This window comes from Danio rerio, chromosome 24, assembly GCF_052040795.2.
Source record: "Danio rerio strain M-AB ecotype USA chromosome 24, GRCz13ab, whole genome shotgun sequence".
Taxonomy (NCBI): domain Eukaryota; kingdom Metazoa; phylum Chordata; class Actinopteri; order Cypriniformes; family Danionidae; genus Danio; species Danio rerio.
The window spans coordinates 19624853-19650816 of record NC_141044.1 but is presented as its reverse complement, the minus strand read 5'-3'; the positions used below and the strand labels follow the sequence as shown (position 1 = coordinate 19650816).

The 25964-nt window shown below is 37.6% G+C and overlaps 1 protein-coding gene and 1 long non-coding RNA gene across 6 annotated transcripts in view; one reads left to right on the top strand and one right to left on the bottom strand.

The window, feature by feature from the left end:
* The window catches only part of sema5a (sema domain, seven thrombospondin repeats (type 1 and type 1-like), transmembrane domain (TM) and short cytoplasmic domain, (semaphorin) 5A), a 397269-nt gene that overhangs the window by 165843 nt on the left and 205462 nt on the right, over positions 1 to 25964 (bottom strand). The window lies entirely within an intron of this gene.
* LOC147838011 (uncharacterized) lies at positions 18165 to 25439 on the top strand. Of its 2 annotated transcripts, XR_015525484.1 has the most exons (6): positions 18165 to 18222; positions 18536 to 19317; positions 19947 to 20061; positions 20326 to 20437; positions 21593 to 21792; positions 25406 to 25439. It is a non-coding gene; the product is annotated as an uncharacterized LOC147838011 (long non-coding RNA). The 2 variants fall into 2 exon arrangements; XR_015525483.1 differs by lacking the exons at positions 18165 to 18222; positions 18536 to 19317 and having other exon boundaries at positions 19574 to 20061.

Below are 25964 nucleotides of genomic sequence, written 5' to 3'. Positions count from 1 at the left end.
AATATAAGTACATAGGTCAGCACAATATACAACACTGTTCTATCAGTTTTTGGATATTTTAATGAAAAAACTGTGCATATTGTGCCTTTATGGTGTGCAATTCATAGTTTATTTATATACACATGCAACTATATTACACACTAAGGAAAAAAATCATAATAGCCCCCATGAACCATGTATTTTCATGACCATATGTAACTGAAAAGAAGCCTTGTTCACAGCAGAATGAGGAACAGGCTTCCTTCTTATATACCAGACTGGAACCCAGCTATTTTGAGGAAAATCAGTCATAGAAACAAACTGCACATCAGCAGAACGTTCCCCTGTGCAAGAACAGCATTAGGATGTCTTAAAGCTTATTTTTGTGTGTGCCAGCACAAACTGCTAGTAGTCACCCACTCGAAGTGCCGTGTTTAGCTCAGCAAAAATGGTGTAAAACGTGAATTAAATGTAATTACCAAAACCATTACCTTGACAAATTAAGTTAAATTACGCTTTGGAAAACTGCATTATGAATTTCCAGTATAGTCTAAACAGTGTCATTTATTAGTTGGCATCATTCATCAGTCAAGCTATTTAATGATTTAATAATGCTGAACGTAACCATTAACCAACTTGAACTTGGCCATTAACAACTTGAACATTATTTGCACTCAAAGGTGAATGATGGGGAAGAGGCAGGTAGACACCATTACAGCATACATTTGTTATTTCAATAAAATATGCCTCATTTTCAGTGCTATCTAAAGTATTATTGGCTTCAAAAATGATGATTAACACAATTTAGATTGTAAACAACTGTTTCTTGCCCATTTTTCAATCATAAAAAGCAAATTATAGTCTTGGATGTTTTAAAATGAACTAATTATGATACCAGTTTCTTAGAATATGCAAATTCCTAAATGTAATGATAGTAAATAAATAGTTTTAATGTAGGTATTGCTCAAATATTTAACTATATTAGCATATTTAATGTAGTTTGTGCAGGCTATATCTCTATATGGTAAAAACAAAAACTTTTTTTCCACTTTGAGAACAATGACTGATCACAAATCAAATTCTTCCATACCATATAGTATGCAAAAAACAGTATGTGAGCTAAGTAGTATGTCCGTATTCACAGAATTTAATTAACAGTATGCAAGAAGTACCCAGATGATGTACGAATGCCGGCAAGATTCTGAAGTGCACATCCAATAGATGCTGCAAAATCCCATGATGCACCATGAGAGAATTTATGAATGGAAGTGAAGCAGGTATGTCACATGACAATGACAAAATGGCATTCGTATTACGTTTGAGCTCACTCACATTCATACTCTATAGAAAGTACTTTTCTATCCGTCAAGTAGTAAATTCACATTAAAATGCTATACCTACTGAGTATTTTGGATGCAGCCAATATTTTATTTTATTTTGAGAAACAATTAAGTTAACATGTCAAGCTGAATCATTCAAATGAATCATTGACATCTGTTGTCTTCATTAGCTTCAAACACAAAGATTTCTTTACAATTTATAATGGCATCTTTGGATGTCTTTTCTGCTGGAGGTACTGTTGTCCTAAAAAAAATCCTAACTTTACCGCAGGAACGATAAACTTTGAAATTGAATTTAAATAACATAAGGATTAATTTTCAGGACATTTTAATGATTCTGCATTTGAATTTTTGAATTGAACACACACTAGGAATTTTTAATGATGTCTGTGTTCTGCCATTTCTTGAATGATTCTGGTGGTGTGAAACTGACAGTTTAAAAGGTTTAACTTAATATAGACTTTTTTTTTCTCAGCATTGAGTGTGAAGCCAGAAGGTATTGAGTGAAACAGTCTGCTTCTGGGGAAAAACAGAGTAACTGTTAAATCTTTAAAGACCAGTGTAGGTAATCAGTTGCATTTACCTACGTTGAACCCATCTGTTCTCATTAATTATAATTTTTTTGGAATACTCTGTTTAATAGAGGAACTTGAGCAGGAAAAAATACATTAGCTGTAATGCTTTATAGAATCAACTAATCAGAGAATCGCAGTGAGCAAAAGAAGAAAAGAAAAGAAAATTAGACCAGTAGCAATTAACATTCACAGGGGCCCAAAAATAGATAAATAAATGCTATAGAAGTCAATGACTTCCCGCAGAGTGGGGAGTAATATTAGCTTACTGACTTTAGCCTACTGTACTACAAGATACATTTTTTTTTAATGTTTAAAAATAATATAGATATTTACCAAACTGCATACTAATGTTTTAATTAACATTTTAACATAATTGACTTTAAGCAAACAATCTACTAAAATGTACTCACACCATGCTTATGTGGCTTGCCTTTTAGCATTCAGAATATGGCCTATAACTATCCCTACAAATAATCGTCTACAGACAATTTCTGCTGATTGCTGAGCCAGTCATTCAGTTTATTTAAACATGTACTATTTATAATATTTAATAAAAAATATGCAAATGTTCAGGTGTTTTTTGTGCAATACAATTTGTAAAGTTAGACTTTCTCTGTCTTTTATTGAATTTATTATATGAGACAGCTGTGGCTTCGTTTACCAAACAAATGCTTCTCATTGGGTTTTCATTACAAACCTTAAATAAAAGTTAAGAAGTTACTATTTTTTTTAGATGTCATTTATTGCATTTTTAGATCCTATACACTTGAAATCATTTAGCATAATCAAATTAACAAAATTCTGCAATTAATAAGCAAAAATGCTTCACAAATTCTGTCTGACCCTGTATAAACACACAAAAAAATTACATTTGCTGTTTGTTCAAACTACTTATTTAAAACAAGCTGAAACAACACATTCATTGAGTTTTTTTTATGGAACAGCTTAAATGTTTTATGTTCAATCCACTTAAAGTTGGAAAAGCTAATAAGTTAACTTAACTCTTTCATGTTGTCCCAACAGAAATCAATTGTAAGGAACCCAGCATTTCTTTACACTGTCTTCAAACTGTCACTTTCTCTGTGTCTCTCATTAAAAATGAACAAGATTCATTTTCTGCATACTGTGTGTGATTGCCTAACCCATGCCCAATTTATTAGCGACCAACCAGGAATTATTCTCATTCTCCCAATAGACACTCCAGGCCTGCTTACCAGCTAAAAACATTCTTCAAAATATCTTTCTATGCGTTCAACAGAAGATACAACCTTAATCTGGTTTGGAACAAGTTGATAGTGAGTATATAATGACAGAACTTTCACCAATAGATGAACTATCCCTTTAAAGATACATAACTTTGACCGTAAACATCAAAACAGTCAACATATGTGGATAATTATGCACACATTAATGTGTTTCCAGCTGCACCAGTCCTGCATGGACAGAGTTGCTCCATTGTTCCAGATGGTGCTGTTCAGAACCCAGAACTGAGTGGTCATTGTGAGGAGCAGGTGGGCTAAAGAGACCCAGTCAGCGCCGTGTGGGTTTATTCACCCACCAAATAGCCCTCTCCGAGCTCTGGCTGGAATTCACAGTGTCGCGACAAAATCAAAAGCATGCATAAATGACAGTGAACATTTCTGTTGTGCATGTTTGTATGAAGAATGTAAACCACAGGCACGCTTTGGATATTTGATGAATTCTGCTCATTTCAACAATTATGCAAAGAGATAGTTCACTCAAAAATGAAAGATTGCCGTTAATTTACTCACCCTCAGGGCTAAATGAAGTCCTTGGTGTTTTTAAAATGCAAGCCAATGGGTACTGACACTTAAAAAGTATACACATTCAGGCAAAACTAAATGCATGGTATATTGAGGTCTTATTTCATTTATATTGCTACCCACTGTTCCACTGTGTATATATGTCTGCTGATATTTTAGTTTTAACCACTAGTAAGAGTTTTACTTTTATTAGCATTATAGTTATTGTTCTTAATGTGAACAAGCCGTAATTTGATGACAATATGCCAATATGAATTCATCCTGTATTAAAGCATTTAAAGCGACAATTGCATTGCATCATCATAATATATATATATATATATATATATATATATATATATATATATATATATATATATATATATATATATATATATATACACACACACATTCAGTTAAAGTCAGAATAATTGCCCCCTATGATTTATTAGCCCCCCTGTTTAGTTTTTTCACAATATATGTTTAACAGAGAGAAGATTTTTTTCAATACATTTCTAAACAAAATAGTTTTAATAGTTGCAATATAAAACATAATTTTGGAAATATTAAAAAAGAAAAAAAAATTGTGTGTATATGTGTGTGTGTGTATATATGCATTCAGTAGTCTGAAAGAACATATATGTACAGTAATAAAAAATCTAATTATAGTATAGTATATTATATTATTATATTATATAAAGGAGCAAAGACAGACACACACATACATGCACGCACACACAGTAGTCAACATCTGATGTGGATCAAAGAGGTTTTTCAAAATCATCATAAGACAAGAAAGGGTGTTGTTCAGTAGTTTTAGGGCAACTTTGATGTAAGGTTTTGATCCACTTCAAAAGATGACTACTGTTTTATTTGTTATTTATTTTATTTGTTGGCATTGCTCTTGATTTTTAGTTTTGAGTAATGAATCAAACTAATCAGACAAAAAATATGGATTCTACACTAACCTGAATTTGGCACTTTCACAAAAATTCCTCTTTTAATCACAGAAGCTCTGAAAAGTACCTTTTACTTCAATAGGATCTTCACTTTTGTTGTTTTTGATTAGTGGTTTTGTGAAAGTGCAGAATCATTGAACAACAAATCTTCAATTTCTGGCTTCTTCAGATGGAGTGAAGTCAGTAGCCTGAAGAAAATAAATTGCTGGAGGAATTTCTTTTCATTGCCACACTATTAAAGACAAAAAAACAAACCACCATTAATACACTGTTGCCTCGGCAGATTACATTTTTTTCTATTGCTATAAACTATTTCTATAAACTGTTTTGTTTTGACTCTCGATTTGCTAATAGCCATTAAAATGAAACTTATGTATCAATAAGGATCACAGTTTCAGCTAGAAATCTTCTGTAAAGTTGTACTCATGAAAATAATGTTCATTTTAAGGTGAACTATCCTTTTTAATGGCATATGAGTCAACAAGTGACAAAGTATAGCATCTTATTCAATCACATTAATTGTGTGTTTTTATATTTTTAAATTTGTCATGCCCTGCAACTGTGTCTATCAAATGAGTTTGAAACCTCTATTCTATTGGATAAATACTAGCCAAAGGTGATTCTTTACCAAAACCCAATACATTTCCACTCATTATATATGTAGATGGGAAAAAATCCCCACAGCATTCACTAGAGTATGTTCCTAAGTAGCCATTATCAGACTGTAATTGGTATATAAGACCACAGTACAAGCCTAGTCTCTTGTTAATCAGATATCTGATGGAGTTACAGTATGTAGACTGCTGAAGGGGAGCTCATATTTGTTTAATTTTTATGACTGAGTAACTAGAAACAATTGAAACAGCCACCCTCAGAAATTAACACAAGGGTTCTGTTGATTAGTGCATGTAATTGTTTTAGTGACGGTGAGTAAGAGAGGTTAATGAAAAACATGACTGACAATCTGTCTCTGTTACCTCGGCTTTATACTCTTTATTAAAGGCAAGTTAAGGATATGATGTGTCAAAGTCAACATCACAGACAAATGCTGCTAGCCATGTTTTTCATCTGAAAATATGAAATCAGGAGAATTGCAGTCAAATTATGCACAGTTTACAATCAAATGTATAGGTAAATCAGCCATGCACTTTCACTAAGCTCATGCTGCAACTTTTTTACATCTTTAAAGCACAAAATAGTTTTCACGTTTGAGGTCTGAAAGTGTGTAATTTATGCAAATCACTGCTGAAATGATTAAAGCTCTCTCACTGAGGTTAATCACAGATCCTATTAAAAAAATCTATAAACCAACTGGACATTTTTACCAGATGTAATGACTCAAAAATGCTTTTTAATAATAATTTCTTGTAGGGTTTACCAATAAAACTGAAACCTGATCTATTCATTTTTCAAATATTCAGATTACTGTAATTTCAGAAGTCTAAAATGACATCTATGGTGAGAAAACGTTGACCAATTACAATTGATTTATTTAAACATGTTCACATAAAATGTTATTTCACATTTTAAATATTATTGGTTGATTGATTAAGTGATTGGCTGACTGTATGACTGACTGATTGACTAACTGAGTGACTGATTGATTGATTGATTTTAATTGATTTTTTGATTGATTGATTGATTGATTTTTTGATTGATTTATTGATTGATTGATTTCCTGGTTGATTAATTGGCAATTTAATATTGTTATAATTTACAATTGGAAGTTAATTTGAAATGGTTGCAATTCTGGTTTAATATCTTGGAGTTAAATACTGTTTAAATTTACATACCTGATATCATTTGCATACCTGTCAACATTGGGAATTGTGAAAATAAGGGATATGGCCACCATAATAAGGGATAACCTTCCAACACCTTCGTATCCTAAAATTAAACAAGTAATTAAAAAAATAATAATTAATAGTACTAATAGCACATTAGCAGCAAATAAATTAAAAAAAGTTTAGCTAAATAAAATTAATAGCTATTATAAAGAAATAGAATCACGTTCTAAAATCTGAATAAAGAACAAAAAATGAATTTCATTTATTTAGATTTTTCATTTGATTACATTAAATAACAGAGGTGTCACTTTATAAATACACACATCTAAGCATTTAATTGCTTTTCTAACTTTTTTTGCTCATTTAAAACAAAACTTGTTGAATTTGAAAAAAAAAAAACACCAAGATCAACATCTTTAGATGGTATTATTATTAATTATGTGTATACAGTAAGTTTATTTAAACACGCACCCAAAACCCAGACTTTTGCTCTGCTTCAAATTCCGTGTACAGAATCCAATTGGGAAACAGCATCTATTTATCACTTTGGAGCGCGTCAGCTGACAGTAATGCACAGCTATATGACTCTTTTGAAGACTGCATAAGAGGAGTAATGAAAAGGAAAGGGAATCCCGCCATTTTTATATTTATTTCAAGGTGTTTTCATGTCTAAATAAAGCGAAAGCAAAGAACAGACTCACATTTAAGAGCAAGGGGCGGCCCTTAGAGGTTCGGTGGTATGGGTTGCGTATAGGGAGGATCGGCTCCTTAATGTTTATTGCCACCCTTCATAGAAAGACTGAAAATACAGGAGAAATATGGGAAAATACCTTTACAGGATGATAGTGGGATAAAACTGTAAAATACGGAAGAATTTCGGGAAAAACTGGAGGGTTTACAGTTATGTTCATTTGTTTGTTTGTTCATGCATTATATCATTCCTTCATCCATCTATGCATCTATCCATCCGTCCATTCATCAATTGATTTAATTTCAATTCCAACCCAGGCTCCTTCTGTAAACTCACCGCTAAATATAATCTGGAGGGCACCAAATATGTCCCAGGAGCAAAAAAAAAAAAAGAGGTGAAATTTGTCTCTCGAGTGCCATTCACACCCGCTGTACTTGCGTAAATCCACCAGAGGCTGCTATTGACTGACTGACTGACTGGCTGACTGAATGACTGATCGACTGACTCACCCTCCTCTTTCCCTAAACCAACCGATAGTGTTGTTAAAAGCACCAATCCCCTTACCCACCACCTTCCCCAAACCCAACCAACAGTTTTAAAAAACAATCGAGAAAATAAGCCCTCACGGCAGCCTGATTTTTACCCTGTTTTCAGATTTTACCACATTCTCAACACATTCTCTTATTTATGTGTATTTTACTTGTTTTCTGTAACCGTTTGTGGAGAGGTAAGCATGATCGAACACCCAATGAGGAGGGAGAGCATGCTCAGAGCCTGGCGGCTAATCAGCAGGCCAATCAGAAATAATAAATATCACCTGTTTATTCTAGTGATTGGGCCAGAGAGACACCCTTCTTAAGGAGAACAGAAGGAGCAGCCGGGAGAAGAGAGAGGACACACACACATACACAGCTGTGAGTGTTGTGCATTTATAAAATAAAGATATATTACTTACCTGATATCGCCGACCCTGTCTTCTTCTTCCCGCACAACAACAAACTTTACTACAGTGGTGCCGAAACCCGGGAAGAAGAAGAAATTTCGCTGCCAGAATGTTTACTCCTTCTACTAGTCCATACGCGGAAGTCATTTAGACACTTGCGATTCTCCACTAGGAACAACATCATGCACTGGTGGAGTTGAAGAAAGATCTAGAACCTTGTTTCCAAGTCTAGCGGGTGGACCAAAAGGTAATCCGGAGTCTGCTGACCCAAGAGATCCGGCTCGCTCCAACATCTGACCATCCCTCCACCCTCCCTTCACGCTACAGAAAATGGTGCTGGAGGATGACCCAGAAGTATTCCTTGATCTTTTCCAGAAGATGGCTGAGGCGTGTGGCTGGCCACAGGCTGAGTAGTCGGATCATCCCACTGCTGTCGGGCAAAGCACAGATTGCTGCACAGCAGTAACTGGCCCAGAGTCTCCTGGTATATGCTCACCTGAAATGAGCCATTATCCAGCGCTTTGTGTTCCCCGAGCAGCTCCTTGTCGCCTGCCGCAGATGGCTGGTGCAGGATGGCTGAACCACAGCCAAGCTGATGGATGCCGTAGTACTAGGCAATTCATCATTCGCCTCCCCTCCCGGACATTGGAGTGGGTCCAGAACCACTGGCCAGACGATCTGGACACGGCTTTCCGGCTGGCAGAGGATTACCTGGTGGCCAGGTCCAGGGTCAAAAAAATAACCTCTCTCCTCTCTCTCTTTTCTCCCCTCTCCCTCTATCTCCTCCTGTTCCCAAGCCCAGACGGTGGGGACCACCCACACCAGCACCCATATGGGGGTGCACAGATGTCGGATCTGCCGAGCGTCCCAAGGGGGGCTGGGCCCTATCTAGAAGGAGTGGTGGAGCCACGACCCCTGGCGGTTCCCTAGACAGAGCCAGGTCTCTCTCCGGTTCAATCGGTTGGTCTTGCTGGCCCTGGGGCTATAGTGAGAAGGGCTACGCCGATGCATTGGCGGGGACAAGGATAGCGCACCAAAACTCTGCTCTCTGTAGGAGGTGATTGTGCTGATTTGCATCCCCGCCACCCTAATTGTTGCCCCTGGTCACCGGATAGGGGCCGTGTCGCTTAGCTGGGAGAATCCCAAGCAGTGACGTCGCGTGCTGACTCAGGAGAAGGGCTGGGAATTTCCCACTGGAAAGACTTTCCACTGGAGCAGTCGTGTGATGACATGCTAAGACATGCCGTAACGTCTCAGCAAAGAGTGTTGCGGAGGCTCTGTGTTAAGAGTATGGAATGACTTACCTGTTTTTTTGTCTTTGTGTGTTTGGAGCACGTGGTTTTTGTTTTGACAGCTGGCCATGTGCTCCTTGTCCGCGTGCTTGTTGTTTCCCCACCTTAGAGACCTGGTAGTCAATTTGCGATTCCCTCCTTCACCTGTTGCTGTTTGATTTCTCCCCTATTTAGTCTCCTCTCGTCTCTTGTCTTTCGTCAGTCCATTTTACATGCTCGTGAGGCTTGTACGTTGATCCATTGTGAGTAATCTGTCTTGTCGTGTACTGTTTCCCCAGACTCTAAGCACCAGCTTGTTTTGGTTTTGTTTCTTTCTCACTCTCCTTTATTTTGATACTTTGTCCCGTCATCCGGCTCGCTGTGGTTCGGTCTGGCTGCCCAGTTCTTGCTACTTAACCTCCATCAAGGGAAAACGCCCAGCAGCACCCGTAAGGCTCTTCTTCTCCTGTCCTGGCCGAGTGGTTGGTATCGCTCTCTCCCCCCCTGGCGGTAATATCCGGAACTCACCTGATCCTGTTCATCTCTTCTTCTGTTGCCCAGTAAAGCCTTGGTGGTAGCACCCGGAACTGCGCCGATTTCTGAGTTTAGCTTTTTTGAGTTTTGCACTGCCTTTTTGAGGATATTTTGTGTTTTTTTGAGAAGAATAAAATTTGTTTCACCTGCTACTGAATCTGTTCTTTTCTACCCTAAAACTCTGTTTCATATAATCTCCCGATTGGGAATCCCCAATGAGATTCTCACAGACCAAAGCACCGCGTTCATGTCACGCACATTGCGCAAACTTTACGGATTGTTGGGCGTTGAACTGATTTGCACTAGCGTCTATCACCCACAAACAGATGGGCTGGTGGAACAATTTAATCGCACACTTAAATCAATAATCCGGAAATTCGCTCATGAGGACGCGAAAAATTAGGATAAGTGGTTAGAGCCCTTGTTTTTCGATGTGCGGGAGGTTCCCCAAGCCTCCACGGGTTTTTCCCCCTTTGAGCTTCTCTATGGCAGACAGCTCTGAGGGGTTTTGCATGTCGTTAGAGAGGCTTGGGAGGACGAGCCTTCAAACAGTAAAAATGAAATTTAATATATTATGGACCTTAGAGCAAAACTCTACACACTGGGGCGGCTTACTACGGAGCATTTGCTTAAGGCCCAGGATGACCAACGCCGGCGTTATGACAGGGCCACTAAACTGCGCACATTTTCACAGGAGATAAAGTACTTGTACCGCTACCCACTTCCAGCTCAAAATTACTTTTCCAAATTATGAGGTAGTTCGTTCTGATAGGGCTAGTTCACGTCAGATATATCACATTAATTTGCTGAAGCAATGGAGGGAGCAGGAGAGGTAATGTTGGCTATGCTGGTTACAAACGAGGATGACCTGGGGCCAGAAAGCACCGGCCGACAGCGGCAGGGTGCTCTGGTCACCGGGGACAATCGTCTCTTGGCTGGCCAGCTCATCAATACCCGGAACCTTCAACGTGAGTATTCTGACTTGTTTTCACCCCTGCCTGGTCAAACTAATCTGATTCAGCTCCATATCGAGACCGAACCGAGCGTCGTTATTAGGACCCGGCCCTATCGCCTGCCTGAACACAAAAAAAAGTGATTCAGGAAGAATCGAGAAATATGTTGAAAATGGGTATAAGAATTGTAATGGGTAGAAGAATCCCACATTGACTGGGCCAGCCCGATTGTCTTGGTACCCAAGACGGACGGCTCAGTCCGGTTCTGTGTGGTCAGTGTGGATTGTAGAAAAGTCCCTGATGTGTCGAAATTTGACGGATTTCTAATGCCGCATATTGACAAGTTGCCTGACCGGTTACGTGCTGCTCGATATTACTCGACATTGGATTTAACAAAGGGATATTGGCAGATCCCCTTAACTCCAATATCCTGCGAAAAAAACAGCCCTTACGACGCCGTTTGGATTACACCAATTTGTGACACTTCCGTTTGGGCTGTTCGGTGCACCGGCTACGTTGCACAGCATATGCCGCTGTTTATTTAGATGACATCATAATTTTCAGTAATGATTGGCAGCGGTATTTGCAACATCTAAGGGTGATATTGTCGGCGCTGAGACGAGCTGGGCCCACAGCCAACCCGAAGAAGTGCGCAATTGGGCGAGTGGAGGTAAGTTATCTGTGCTTCCACTTAGATCATGGGCAGGTGCAGCCCTAAATTGATAAAACGGCAGCAATTGCAACCTGTCCGAGACCTAAGACTAAAAAGCAGGTGAGACAGTTTTTGGGACTGGCAGGATATAATAGACGTCTTGTTTCTAATTATTCGGCCCTCATCAGCTCACTGTCTGATCTCACTAAAAAGGAGGGACCGGATACCGTCCAATGGTCGGAGCAGTGCCAACATGCCTTCTCAAAGGTAAAATCTATACTTTGCGGGGGGCCACTATTGCACGCTACTAATTTGGCTCTCCCCTTTTTAATATAGACGGATGTGACCAATCAAGGTCTGGGGGCAGTTTTCTCCCAGGAGGTAGCAGTAGTGGAATGACCTGAGGCGGGTGGTGGGGGTAATGTGGAGAGGTAAGCATGATCGAACACCCAATGAGGGGGGAGAGCATGTTCAGAGCCCGGCGGCTAATCAGCAGGCCAATCAGAAATAATAAATAACACCTTTTTAAACTAGTAATTGGGCCAGAGAGACACCCTTCTTAAGGAGAACAGAAGGAGCAGCCGGGAGAGGAGAGAGCACACACACAAACATACATCTATCCATCCATCCATCCATCCATCCATCCATATATATACTATATATATATATATACTGTATGTGTGTGTGTGTGTGTGTGTGTGTGTGTATATATATATATATATATATATATATATATATATATATATATATATATGGAGTGATTAACTCCAAATAAATAAGATAAAACGAACAAAAGATCCAGTGTCACGGCTGAACAACATCAACCCCCACAACCAGCTGACACGATAGCATCATAGATCACAGTAATGGCTGTATTTCTGCTGAAGCAGGCGCCCTGCTCCATGTGTGTAAGTACAGCCGCTAGTTGAATTGTGCTTGTGGGCATATATCCTTAGAGCCAACTGCTAAACACCAGTTTAAATCACAATGATTACCATATTTCCTGCTGGAGTGAATGTAAATGGCAGGTAGCGGGCTGGTAGTGCTGCCATGTGTTGAGGAGCTTTACTGCTGAGTTAAATAGAGAGTAAGTGAGCGGCACAGTGTTATGAGTGCATGTGTGTTGAAGTGACACAGCAGGTTAGAAGAGGGCATACAGCGCTAACCCGAGGCTATTGGTCAACAAGCCATTTAGAAAGAAGCCTTTTGGCATTTGTGATCATTTCCTCTGTGGCTCCCAAAAGGGAACAATTATATACTGAGCTGCGTCACTTTGTACAATCATGTAACTTTTATTACAAGTGACATGACTGCTTTAAGGGATAGTCCATCCAAAGATAAAATTTCTGTCATTAATAACTCACTGTCAAGTTGTTCCAAACCAAGACCTTTTAATCTTCAGAACACAAATTAAAGCCCCGTTTAGATTACGCTATTTTTATTGTGAAAAAGAGTCATATTTACAGTTTTTTTTTTTTTTTTTTTTTTTTTGCCACACAAAAGTGTTCCTAAAGATTTGTATAACTGCAGTTGAAAACACTTAAGTCACATAGAATGTTTTGACAAAATTTTTTGGGTTCCTTTTTTGAACTTTGACAGTAGAAACATTCTTTTTATATATATATATATATATATATATATATATATATATATATATATATATATATATATATATATATATATATATATATATATATATATATATATATATATAAAAATTATATATATATTTGTAATTTTTTCACAGCAAGAAGGTTGCTGGTTCGAGCCTTGGAAGGGCCAGTTTGCAATTCTGTGTGGCTTTTGCATGTTTTTCCCGTGGTCGCGTGGGTTTCCTCCGGGTGCTCCAGTTTCCCTCACAAGTCCAAAAACATGCGGTACATGTGAATTGGGTAAGCTAAAATTGACTGTAGTGTATGCATGTGAATGACAGTGTATGGGTGTTCCCCAGTGATGAGTTGTGGCTGGAAGTGTATCCACTGCCTAAAACATAAGCTGGATAAGTTGGCCGTTCATTTAGATGTGTCGACACCAGATTAATAAAGGGACTAAGCTGAAAAGAAAGTGAATGAATGAATAAGAAAAAGAGAAAGTAATTTAAAAATGCAATCACCCCCTTTTTTTTTCTTTTACCTGTAAACAATATTAATTTACTTAATTTACCCACTGGCCAATTATCTTGCTTGTTCAAGTAAATAAATATAGTTTTCTGTCCAAAACATGAAAAGAAGCGTACTTGTAACAAAGTAAAAAAATAACGCTTTCAGGTTGAAATACAGCTTTTTACCTCACTGGTTTGGCTCTAGATTGGGAAGTGCTATTAATTCACTGCAAACAATATATATAGAAAATAGTTTCTAGTCTAAGACCCAATCCCAGTTCTACCCCTTAGCCCTTCCCCTTAAGGCTGATTTATACTTCTGCTCAAGCGCATGCGCATGGTCCGCCGTAGCCGTCGCCAACACTGATGCGCACTTCTCAAAAATGTAACTATACGTCGCAACCACGCATAGCACAAGCTCTGTGATTAGTCGGCTTGGTAGCGTTGACAAGTGTGGGTGAGACCGAGAGCCGCGCCAACACGATGGAGCGGTTACAAGTGCAGAGTCCCATGAAGGAGGCTCAGATACAAAGTTTTGTTTTGTGTTTACCTAATTATTAAAGTTTTTGCATGTCCAACGATTCCTGCCTCAAAATGAGCGAGTTTGAGCTACTTCTCCAATAAAGTAGCATTCAGAAAAATCAAAACACCAGCGAAGAAACTCGACACAGAGGAACATAAAAGCCTACTGCCAACTAACGTTTCGGAAGTGTTATTGCAGAACAACACAAACAGTGCGCAGATGTATAATTGCACGGCAACGAGCAAGGCAGGCTGCACCCGGAACCCGCATAGCTGCACCCTGAAGTCAGGAGATGCACAAATTAGTATTTTTTGTCATTATTACAAATTTTTATGACCAACAAGCATATGTTTTAATACATTCAGAACCACGTTTGTGTTTTAACGTCATGCTAAATCTAATCTGTGATGCCTAATAATAACTCCTGTATAGCAGTCCCACAACATTCTGTCACTTGATGACACTCGAAATACCCTGTCAGAAAAGTCTAGTGTTAGATTACTGCTCTAGTTTGAAAGTTATGTACTGTATAGGTTAAAAATAGCTCTTACATCCAGTGTTATGTTCATATTTATGATTATGTTTATTTATATAGTACCAAGGTCCATGTCCACACGTAGTAGAATGACAATAAAGCTCAACTTGACTTGATTGAACTTGAGAACAATGTTGTCTATGGAGAATGAGGGAGCTTTAGGATTTCATCTAAAATATTTTAACTCGTGTTTTGAAGATGAACAAAGACCAGGCAGGCGTTGGAAAAATAATAATAATTAACAAGTAATAAACAATTAACAACACAATTTTCATTTTTGGTGAACTAATCCTAAACAAAGTTGGTAATGACAGAACTAACATAAAATAAATGCACAGGTATAGAGCCGTACAGTAGTTCAAATCACTTAAGTTTGCAATGCTGTTTATAAATGTTGGTATTTATTTATTTTTTTTCTTTTTGGAACCATGGTTTGGGGAATCTCCAAATTGCTGGACAATGTTTGTAACAATGCTACTTGCTGTCATAGTGGACAAACATTTGTTTTGGGAAAAGCACACTAGTTGTAGTTCCATTAGAATATTAATATTAGAATAATGATTTTGTCAAACATCAAACTGTTTACTATGTTGGAAAGGATGGAATTTGCAACCACAGTCACCTAACAGTACTTTTAAAAAAGCAACTCAGATCAATCTATAAACATTTGCAACACTGCAAGGAAATGTTTCTTGCAACTGCAGTCAAGTGACATTTTGATTATGTTGGTAATGACAGAATAGACATTTTGAGAAATGCATCCCCTGTTGACATCTGTGGTTCCATTCACACAAGTCTGCAAAATTGTTTGTAAATGTTCATATTGTTTACAAATGCACATTATGAAAATCATTTAAAGGCAAAATCAATGAAATACCAAATCGTTTATCTACACTGTAAAAAATGCTATTCCTTCATAGACAATTCCTTCATGTTGTCCTAACACAAATCAATTAAGTTAATGTATACATTTTTATTTAAGTGGATTGAACTTAAAACAATTAAGTTGTCCCCCCAAAAAAACTTAAGAATTGGGTTATTTCAACTCATTTTAAATAAGTAGGTTAAACAAGCAGCAAGTCATTTTTTTGTGTGTTTGTTGATAACGAAGATACATACAGTCAAAGTTTTCTATTTATTTACGAATCTTGCTAAGGGTGTTGAGGTTTTTTTTATACACACACCGGCCTTTTTATTAGGTACACCTGTCCAACTGCTTGTTAACACAAATTTCTAATCAGCCAATCACATGGGAGCAACTCAATGCATTTAGGCATGTAGACATGGTCAAGAAGATCTGCTGCAGTTCGAACCGAGGATCAGAATGGGGAAGAAAGGGGATTTAAGAGACTTTGAACGTGGCATGGTCGTTGGTGCCAGACAGGCTGTTCTGAGTATTTCAGAAACTTCTGATCTACTGAGATTTTCATGAACAACCATCTCTATGGATTACAGAGAATGGTCAGAAAAAAGAAAATATCCAGTGAGTGGCAGTTCTGCGGGCAAAAATGTCTTGTTGATGCCATAGGTCAGAGGAGAATGGCCAAACTGGTTTAAGCTGATAGAAAGGTAACATTAACTCAAATAATCACTCGTTGCCTGTTCTGATGAGTCTCGATTTATGCTACAACATTTGGATAGTAGGGTCAAATTTTGGCATCAACAACATGAAAGCATTCATCCTGCCTTGTAGCAACGGTTCAGGCTGGTTGTGGTGTAATGGTATGGGGTATATATTAATTATCACACTTTAGTACCCATTAGTACCATTTGAGCCTTATGTATTACTGCCATCCATCCCTTTATGACCATAGTGTATCTATCTTCTGATGGCTACTTCCAGCAGGATAACACACCATGTCACAAAGTGCGAATCGTCTCAGACTGGTTTCTTGAACATGACAATGAGTACACTGTGCTCAAATGGACTCCACAGTCATCCGAGCTCAATCCAATAGAGCACCTTTGGGATGTGGTGGAACGGGAGATTCACATCATAAATGTGCAGCCGACAATTCTGCAGCAACTGTGTGATGCTATCATGTCAACGTGGACCCAAACCTCAGAGGAATATTTGCAGTACCTTGTTGAATTCATGCAACGAAGAATTAGGCAGTTCTGAAGGCAAAAGGGGGTCCAACTTGGTACTAGTAAGGTGTATCTAATAAATTGTCTGGGAAGTTTAAAGTACTATCAAAGAAATGAATGATAATAAACACATACTTGTCAATAATCTGCACCTTTAAACACATTTGTGAGAATAACACAATTTATTGGTGTTTATTTCACCTACAAACGCCAGCAAAATCCTGTGTAAGTGCCAAAAACTCAAACAATAATGATAAAAATTGCAACCATAGTTGGCTGACAACACTTTTTGAAAAATGCACCTCTTAACATTTACCACCTCCTTATCCAGATCATTTAGAAATAAATAATGTAGTGACACTGTCTTAAACTTATACATATGCATCAGGAATAAAGACGGCAATTTCTCTGTTGCATATTAACAAATGATTTAAATGTATTCTCGCAAACCTCCTGAATAGAGGGAAACAGACGCTGCTTTCATTTGTCAAGCTTGAAATACAATGAATTGACTACAATGCATTTATTCAGGCAATTAATCAGTGGCGCTAGGAGTGCTGCTACTGTACAATATGCAAAAAGCTCAAGGGAGGGCAGACCTGACAGAGGAAAAATTGGCTGAGCAAGGTGGACTCTGGGTAGATGGAGAGCATGCAAACTAAACAATAGAGCTGCACTTCTTCAAGCTCTTGTCATCTGACCTAGATTATTGAACAGATCTGATTAGATTATTGAACAGAAGTAGTTTGTATGGTGGCCAATCATAAAACAAAATATTTTATATTATCTAGCACTTTGAGTTATTATTATTATTATTAAAACTTATGTAAAACTTACATTTTCAAGTCTGTGTAACAAATAGAAATATATGTTATGCATGTATGTATAGGAAATAAAATTAAAAATTAAAAATTAAATTTAATCTGTAAACTTGTCAAACATAAGCAACGCACATGCTTCATCTCAACGTCAACCAAAACTGAAAAGAATGAAGCAGCGCGATGCTGACAGAACAAACACAAACACTTGTACAAGAGCGCGCGCGTCGGTGGCACGCAGAAGGCGCACACGGAGACACACACAATGACAGAGACAAGTGCTCAACCTAAGAAAACTTGAGCCGAGCACAACAGGACAGGACTAGGCATGACTAGTGTCCGAACTCTGCCACCAAAACAAGAATTTACATGACCAGAGTGGCAGAACCCTGACAATACTTGTACAATTACTTGTTCAATTCATCTGTATACATGTACAACTATGCTCGATTGAAATTTATTTAAATACAAAATTATTAGAATATATATATATTAGTGTATAATAAGTGTATAAATGCGTGTGGCCAAGCAGTATTACGAAATAGTAATGAATCATATACAAAAAGGAATCGGTTTTAGGCGGATTCAAATCTTTACTGTTCACTAAGGAGCCGATTCATAGAACCGAACGGACACGACTCGACCTGAAGGCAACAACTCTCCTAATTTGAAATTCACCTGTCGTCTTTCATCCAGCGAATTCATCCTCGGTAAGTGTTTTAAAGTCAAATTCTGTCCGTTGAAGGATTGTTTTGTATATATTTCTGTGTATTGAGTGTGTAATTTAAAAGAATTAACCAAGTGACATTAGTTGTAACGTTAGGTTCTTATGTTATGTCACGCTGTCCGTTAACGAATGGTATTTTAAACAAGAAATAACAGACGCCAGGCGGTCATTGTAGTGTTTGCGAGGTATTAGATACAGTGAGTTTATCTTTAGTGAGTTTTTGACCATACGCTAAGTTACCTGAAAAAACATAACTTTAACTTATTGTAACTGCATTAATGCATTCTCTATTTCAGCACAACACTGAGATGAAGGCGAAGTCACCATGAAAAGTTAAACATTTACCGTTAAGGTAAGCTCTGGTCTTCACATAGTCATTATGACTAAGCTATCATTGTGGTAAAATTTTTCAACTGTAAGTTAGTTATTTAAACTAAACTCATAATGAAATGAGGCTTAACTGTTTTATTAAATGGAGCTGAAAATTAAATGCAGTTAATTTATTTTAAGCTAAAGTTAATATTAACAAAATACATATTAATTGTCTTTTTCTCAATAATGTTAATGAGCTTGATGTATAGTGTGTCATTAATTGTACATTTAATTTTTGGTGTTCAGGTGTACCTGAGGTGAGTGTACGTTCTGAGTACACAGATATAAGCCAAAGTCATTATCACTATATATATATATATATCCGTCCTATTCTAAGAGAAATTGATGGGGTCAGGGAATGATTTGTGTACAAATGTATTTTAACCCCATACAGATTGGTATGGTTGTACCATAGATTTAGATTAATTAATGTTAAGTCATATTTTACTCTTATTATATTTATCTGTTTTTCAGCTACAATAATTGATGTTGAAAAACTGATGCTACCAATCACTCCTCACTTGATTATTTAAGGTAATGTTGATGTCTTCCTCATTTTGATTAGATTTTTAAATGTCAAGTTGTTCACAAATTTGTTGTGAGGAGTTTCATGTACAACCTCTTTTTCTTCTTCCAGCAGTTCCTAAGATAAAAAAATCTGTTGTTAAAACAGCCACGGCTATGCTATTTGCCTACCAAGTGCTGAGTAAATATTAGACAAACATTTTTTTCTATAACTGTTGTCTTTGTGTTTATTAGCAATTTTACTGGGCATATGTGTTTGTTTGTTTTTCAAACAGCCTGGAAACTGTAAGTTTAGTTCAATATGTTATTTTATGCTATTCATTTTTGTCTTAACATGGATTGCATGTTGAAGCTATCGTTTCATAGTGGGAAAATGTAAAAGAGAATCACTGAATACAATGGCATAATGATTCTGCTTGTTCACAGAAGGTACTTGATTTAATTTTCCTCAAGCGACACATCAGTTTTTATGACTATTGCTTGACACTTGAATTGAAGGGACAGTTCACCCAAAAATGAAAATAATAGCATCTTTGGCATCCTCCACTTGTTTCAAAATAGTTACATATTTATTTTGTTCCGTTGAACACAAACTCATATTTTTTAAAGAAATTTGGTTTAAATATGGATGTCAATAGTTACTGGTTACTAACATTCTTAAAAATATCTGCTTTAGTGTTTAACAGAAATTCAAACTAGTTTAAAACACGTGGAGTAAATAGTGGCAAAACAGTAAACTATTCCTTTAAATATTTTATTCTGAGACTTTTATTTATATGTGTCTTGTCTTTTGTCATATTGTCCTTCTAGCCCAGATTGTGATGGACCTGGAATGCGACACCAGTTACTCTTAAGACAAGAACCGAATAAAGCACAGATGTGGAGGGATTTGCAGCCAAACTAACTGGAGGGAAGGAACCTTTAGGTAAAAACACCTGCTTTATTTAGATCTGAAGTATTTTATTTGACATAGAGATTTATTGTTTTAATTCTAATTTAAAGCAAACAAGGTTGAGCACCCCTGGTCTAAAAGCTCAAAAATGCTGTTTCCGTGATAAGGTTAAATGTAGTTCAGAAATAGATTCATTAGGATCAATGCTTAAAGTAAACATTTTCTTCTCTCTGTAGACCAAACATGTTTACTATTCCTCACATTTTAATAAATTGTTTCTGTTTTTGTTTCTTACAGTGTGGGTGAACATACTACCTGGATGTCCAACAAAGGCTGCACAAGAGCTCATTTGATAGCACACATTCTGTCCTGTCTACATCTCTGATGACCTGGAAGTGCTTCGACATTAGTGAGTAATACATCTTTATATTGTCATGCATACAGGATTTCTGTAAGCTTAGCTTTAATATTAGTTTGTAATCAGCAGTGACTGTTTTAAAAAATTAAGTATTTAAATTATTCTAAACGTTTTACTGATGCTGTGCACAGTAACGTTATGATGATTTAGTTTGAGGAAATGTCACTGGAGAGGTGTTCGTATACTAAAATATACTTTTTTTCGTATAATTTTTTTTTATAAAAAATAAATAAATAAATAAATTGTATGAAATGACTCGATAAAATGTTTATTTGTCTCGCTGACATGCCATCACTGCTGCATATTGAAATACAGTAATATGAATTGACAGCAGAATATTACCACAAACATTTCATGAAGTAGGCTAGACTGCTCTTTAGTTCTCTACTCAACTTTAACACATTTCGTCGTGTCGCTGAGCCTCTCTGCAGATTTTGCCAAAAATGAATGCTTAGTGATTACTTTGTTTTATGCAAACCATATATCTGTAACTTATCATTAGCATTATTTAAAAAAAAAAAATCACCCACAGCTTTTATGTTCTCTAACGCAATCTTGTCTGTAAGTTAGAAGTGGATTTATACGTGTTAAAAGCCTTAAAGTATTTAATTAACATTAGTCACGTTAAATTAGATTATTTTATTTATTTAATTTTAAATATGTAGCCCTTTAAAGTCAGAATCAACTGTGTTCACCCCTCTTAAATCCGTGGAAGCACTAGTAGTGTGATCATGGAATCAGATATTCAAGCTATACAGAGTCGGACATTAAGTTAAGATGAGACTTTATTTTTTACACACCTGTGTGGACACCTGACTAGCGATCTTCAAGAACAATGCCCGCTGATCTTTTCCTCATTAACGTTAGTGTAATTGTGAATTGACAACAAACTGTATTTCACCAACAAAAACAATTAAAAAACTGTTTTATATAACTGATATATATATATATATATATATATATATATATATATATATATATATATATATATATATATATATATATATATATCAAACTATATATATATATATATATATATATATATATTTAAACAGCAGTGCAGTGTTTCGTTTCTGAATGAATTAAATGGTTTGAGGGATGATTAGTTTTTACTTCAGTGATTGATTTTGCTTGTCATTTTTGCAGGATCATCATCATGTTGCTGCCCTTTTTCACTGTCCCTTTCCACATCATTTGGCCTTCATCATTTCCTGTCTTGTAGCAGTATTCTCACCTTTTTTAAAATTGTAATAATTTTTGATGCATTAATTGTTGACTGGTTTTAATGATCAATTGTTTATTAGTGTTCTGTTGCTCTGTTATATTGAATTATTGCTACTGGAGAAGCACTTTAACATCGAGACCAGCAGCCTGTAAGTACATTTAAGACTTGTTTCAGTTGTTGTGTATGGTTTGAGGACTTGTTTTCAGCTGTTTGTGTAAAGTTGTAGGACATTTAAACTTGCTTTCAGTTGTGTATCATACTAGAAGTGTTTAGCCACTGTTTCCTTCGTTACTATAAGAGCTTGTGTAGCGAACGCGGACGGTTTCGCGTCGTCCGCCTCAGTTTCAGCCCTTGTTTTGACTCGGGAGGCGTGTCCAGCTGAATTCAATCAGCTAGTGCTTTGGGGTTATATAAACAACTAGTTCACCGCGGCAGCGGTCGCGGCAGCCTCGTGTGAAGACCGCCTCGTGTGAAGACCGACGAGTGTAAAGACCTTCGACTCTACCTGCGCGACTCCACCGAGCAAAGACACCGACAAAGCACTTGAGTACTTTACTTTCTTGTTTTACTCTATCTTTACACTTATTTTTTTGTTATCAGTGCACTTTTATTATGTGTTTTCTAATTCCTGTTGTTACTAACACTCGCAAAACACGGGAGGTACGCTGCAGGCGTAATCCTCACAACCTTCGTTCAATACATGTATCTGCTATTTCACAACTCTCTCTCTCCGTGGGCCTCTGGAATTGTCAATCAGCTGTTAACAAGGCTGATTTTATTACCTCCATAGCTACATATTCTGACTATAATCTCATGGCTCTAACTGAGACCTGGTTGAGGCTGGAGGACACTGCTACACATGCTACTCTTTCTGCTAATTTCTCTTTTTCCCACACTCCTCGTCACACAGGGAGAGGGGGTGGGACTGGACTACTAATTTCCAAAGAATGGAAATTTACTCTGATAATGTCCCTGCCTACAATCAGCTCCTTTGAATTCCATGCAGTCACCATTATCCACCCCTTCTACATAAATGTGGTTGTCATCTGCCGCCCACCAGGTAAATTAGGTCACTTCTTAGATGAACTGGATGTTCTTCTCTCATCTTTTTCTAATATTGACACTCCCTTGTTGGTGCTAGGTGACTTCAACATTTACGTTGACAAACCGCAAGCTGCAGACTTTCAGACTCTGCTTGCCTCTTTTGACCTAAAAAGAGCACCTACTTCTGCTACCCACAAATCAGGTAATCAGCTAGACCTTATTTACACACGACACTGCTTCGCTGATCAAACAATAGTAACTCCACTACAAATATCTGATCATTTCCTTCTGTCTCTCAACATCCACATTACTCCTGAGCCACCACACACTCCAACACTGGTTACCTTTCGCAGAAACCTACGATCTCTCTCACCCAATAGACTATCCACCATTGTTTCAGACTCTCTTCCTCCATCTTGCAAACTCTCTGCACTTGATTCGAACAGTGCCACTGATACACTCTGCTCCACACTAGCATCATGTCTAGACCGATTATGTCCTCTTGCATCCAGGCCAGCCCGTGCCAGTCCTCCTGCACCCTGGCTCTCGGATGCTCTCCGTGAGCATCGCTCAAAACTTCGAGCTGCAGAAAGAATTTGGCGGAAAACTAAAAATCCTGCACATCTCTTAACATACCAAACTCTTCTTTCCTCTTTCTCAGCTGAGGTTGCTTTGGCAAAGCAGACATATTACCGTCTGAAAATCAACAATGCCACTAATCCTCTCCTACTTTTTAAAACATTTTCCTCCCTCCTCTATCCTCCTCCTCCACCCGCATCCTCCACACTTACTACTGATGACTTTGCTACATTCTTTTGCACCAAAACTGCAAAAATCAGCGCTCAATTTGCTGCACCTACAACAAACACGCAAGGTACACCAGCAACACCACACACACTCACCTCTTTTTCTCAGCTCTCTGAGTCTGAGGTGTCCAAACTCGTGCTATCTAGCCATGCAACCACCTGTCCACTCGATCCCATTCCCTCTCATCTCTTGCAAGCCATCTCTCCTGCAGTCATACCAACACTGACTCACATAATTAACACATCTCTTGACTCTGGTTTATTCCCCACTTCATTTAAGCAGGCTAGGGTAACCCCACTGCTAAAGAAACCCAACCTGGACCATACGCTACTTGAAAACTACAGACCAGTATCCCTGCTTCCATTCATGGCCAAGATTCTGGAGAAAGTAGTGTTCAATCAAGTCCTGGGCTTTCTTACTCAAAACAATCTCATGGACAACAAGCAAGCTGGTTTAAGAAAGGCCACTCAACTGAGACTGCCCTGCTCTCGGTCGTGGAGGATCTCAGACTGGCTAAAGCAGACTCTAAATCATCAGTCCTCATTTTGCTGGACTTGTCAGCTGCTTTTGACACTGTCAACCACCAGATCCTGCTATCTACGCTTGAGTCACTGGGCATTGCGGGCACTGTTATACAATGGTTCAGATCCTACCTCACTGACAGGTCATTCAGGGTGTCTTGGAGGGGAGAGGTGTCCAACCTACAGCATCTAAACACTGGGGTACCTCAAGGCTCTGTTCTTGGGCCACTTCTCTTCTCCATCTACACATCATCTCTAGGACCAGTCATCCAGAGACATGGATTCTCCTACCACTGCTATGCTGATGATACCCAGCTATACCTCTCTTTTCATCCTGATGATCCCTCGGTTCCAGCTCGCATCTCAGCCTGCCTGTTGGATATTTCACACTGGATGAAAGATCATCATCTTCAGCTGAACCTCGCAAAAACGGAAATGCTTGTAGTTTCTGCCAACTCGACCCTACACCATAACTTTTCAATCCAGATGGATGGGGCAACCATTACTGCATCTAAAATGGTGAAAAGCCTTGGAGTAACGATTGATGACCAACTAAACTTCTCTGACCACATTTCTAGAACTGCTCGATCGTGCAGATTCGCACTCTATAACATCAGAAAGATCCGACCCTTCTTATCTGAACATGCAGCTCAACTCCTTGTTCAAGCTCTTGTTCTCTCCAAACTGGATTACTGCAACTCTCTACTAGCTGGGCTTCCAGCTAGCTCTATCAAGCCTCTTCAACTGCTCCAGAATGCAGCAGCACGAGTGGTCTTCAATGAACCTAAACGAGCACATGTCACACCGCTGCTAGTCCGTTTGCACTGGCTGCCAGTTGCTGCTCGCATCAAATTCAAAGCTCTGATGTTTGCCTACAAAGTGACTTCTGGCCTTGCTCCTTCTTATCTGCTCTCGCTTCTGCAGATCTATGTGCCCTCCAGAAACTTGCGTTCTGTGAATGAATGTCGCCTCGTGGTTCCATCCCAAAGAGGGAAGAAATCACTTTCGCGAACGCTCACGCTCAATCTGCCCAGTTGGTGGAATGAACTCCCTAACTGCATCAGAACAGCAGAGTCACTCGCTACTTTCAAGAAACTACTAAAACCCCAACTATTTAGTCTCCACTACACTTCCTAATCTGCAATTGCCTCTCTGAATATCACACTAACTGTACAAAAAAAAAAAAAAACTAATACTACTAATACTTCCCTTCTTAGACTTTACAGACCTGAAACTTGCCTATAGCACTTATTCATTGTTGCTCTTGGTTGTGTAAATTGCTTCCTTGTCCTCATTTGTAAGTCGCTTTGGATAAAAGCGTCTGCTAAATGACTAAATGTAAATGTAAATGTACTGTTTTAGCATGGTTTACACAATAAACCTTTATTGTGAAGTTAAAGTTTCAGTTTCTTTATTTTTCTTGTACGTCTTGAACAGTTAAAATAACACTTGTGCAATTTTTGAACATTTCTACCCATTATAAAGTAGCACTATTAAATAAAATAAAATAACATTTAATAACTATAAAATACTATACAGTAATAATGAAAGTAACATTAAAATACCGTAGTTCTTCATGGTAAAAATGTACAATAAAATACTGTTTTCAGTTTTGCAGTATGTGCACCACTACTGTAATTAGTGTTACAGTAAAAATCAACAACAGTAAAATGATGTATTACATTTTACAGTAAATGTAATACTAATGTAATTAGTATTACAGTAATGTTACTGTTTTATGAAATACAGCAGCTACTGGATAATTGTTGCCAGTAACTTACTGTTAATTTAACAAGAAATCGTTTACAGTGTATATATATATATATATATATATATATATATATATATATATATATATATATATATATATATATATATATATATACATATGTATGTATGTATATTTGTTTAAGCAGACTAT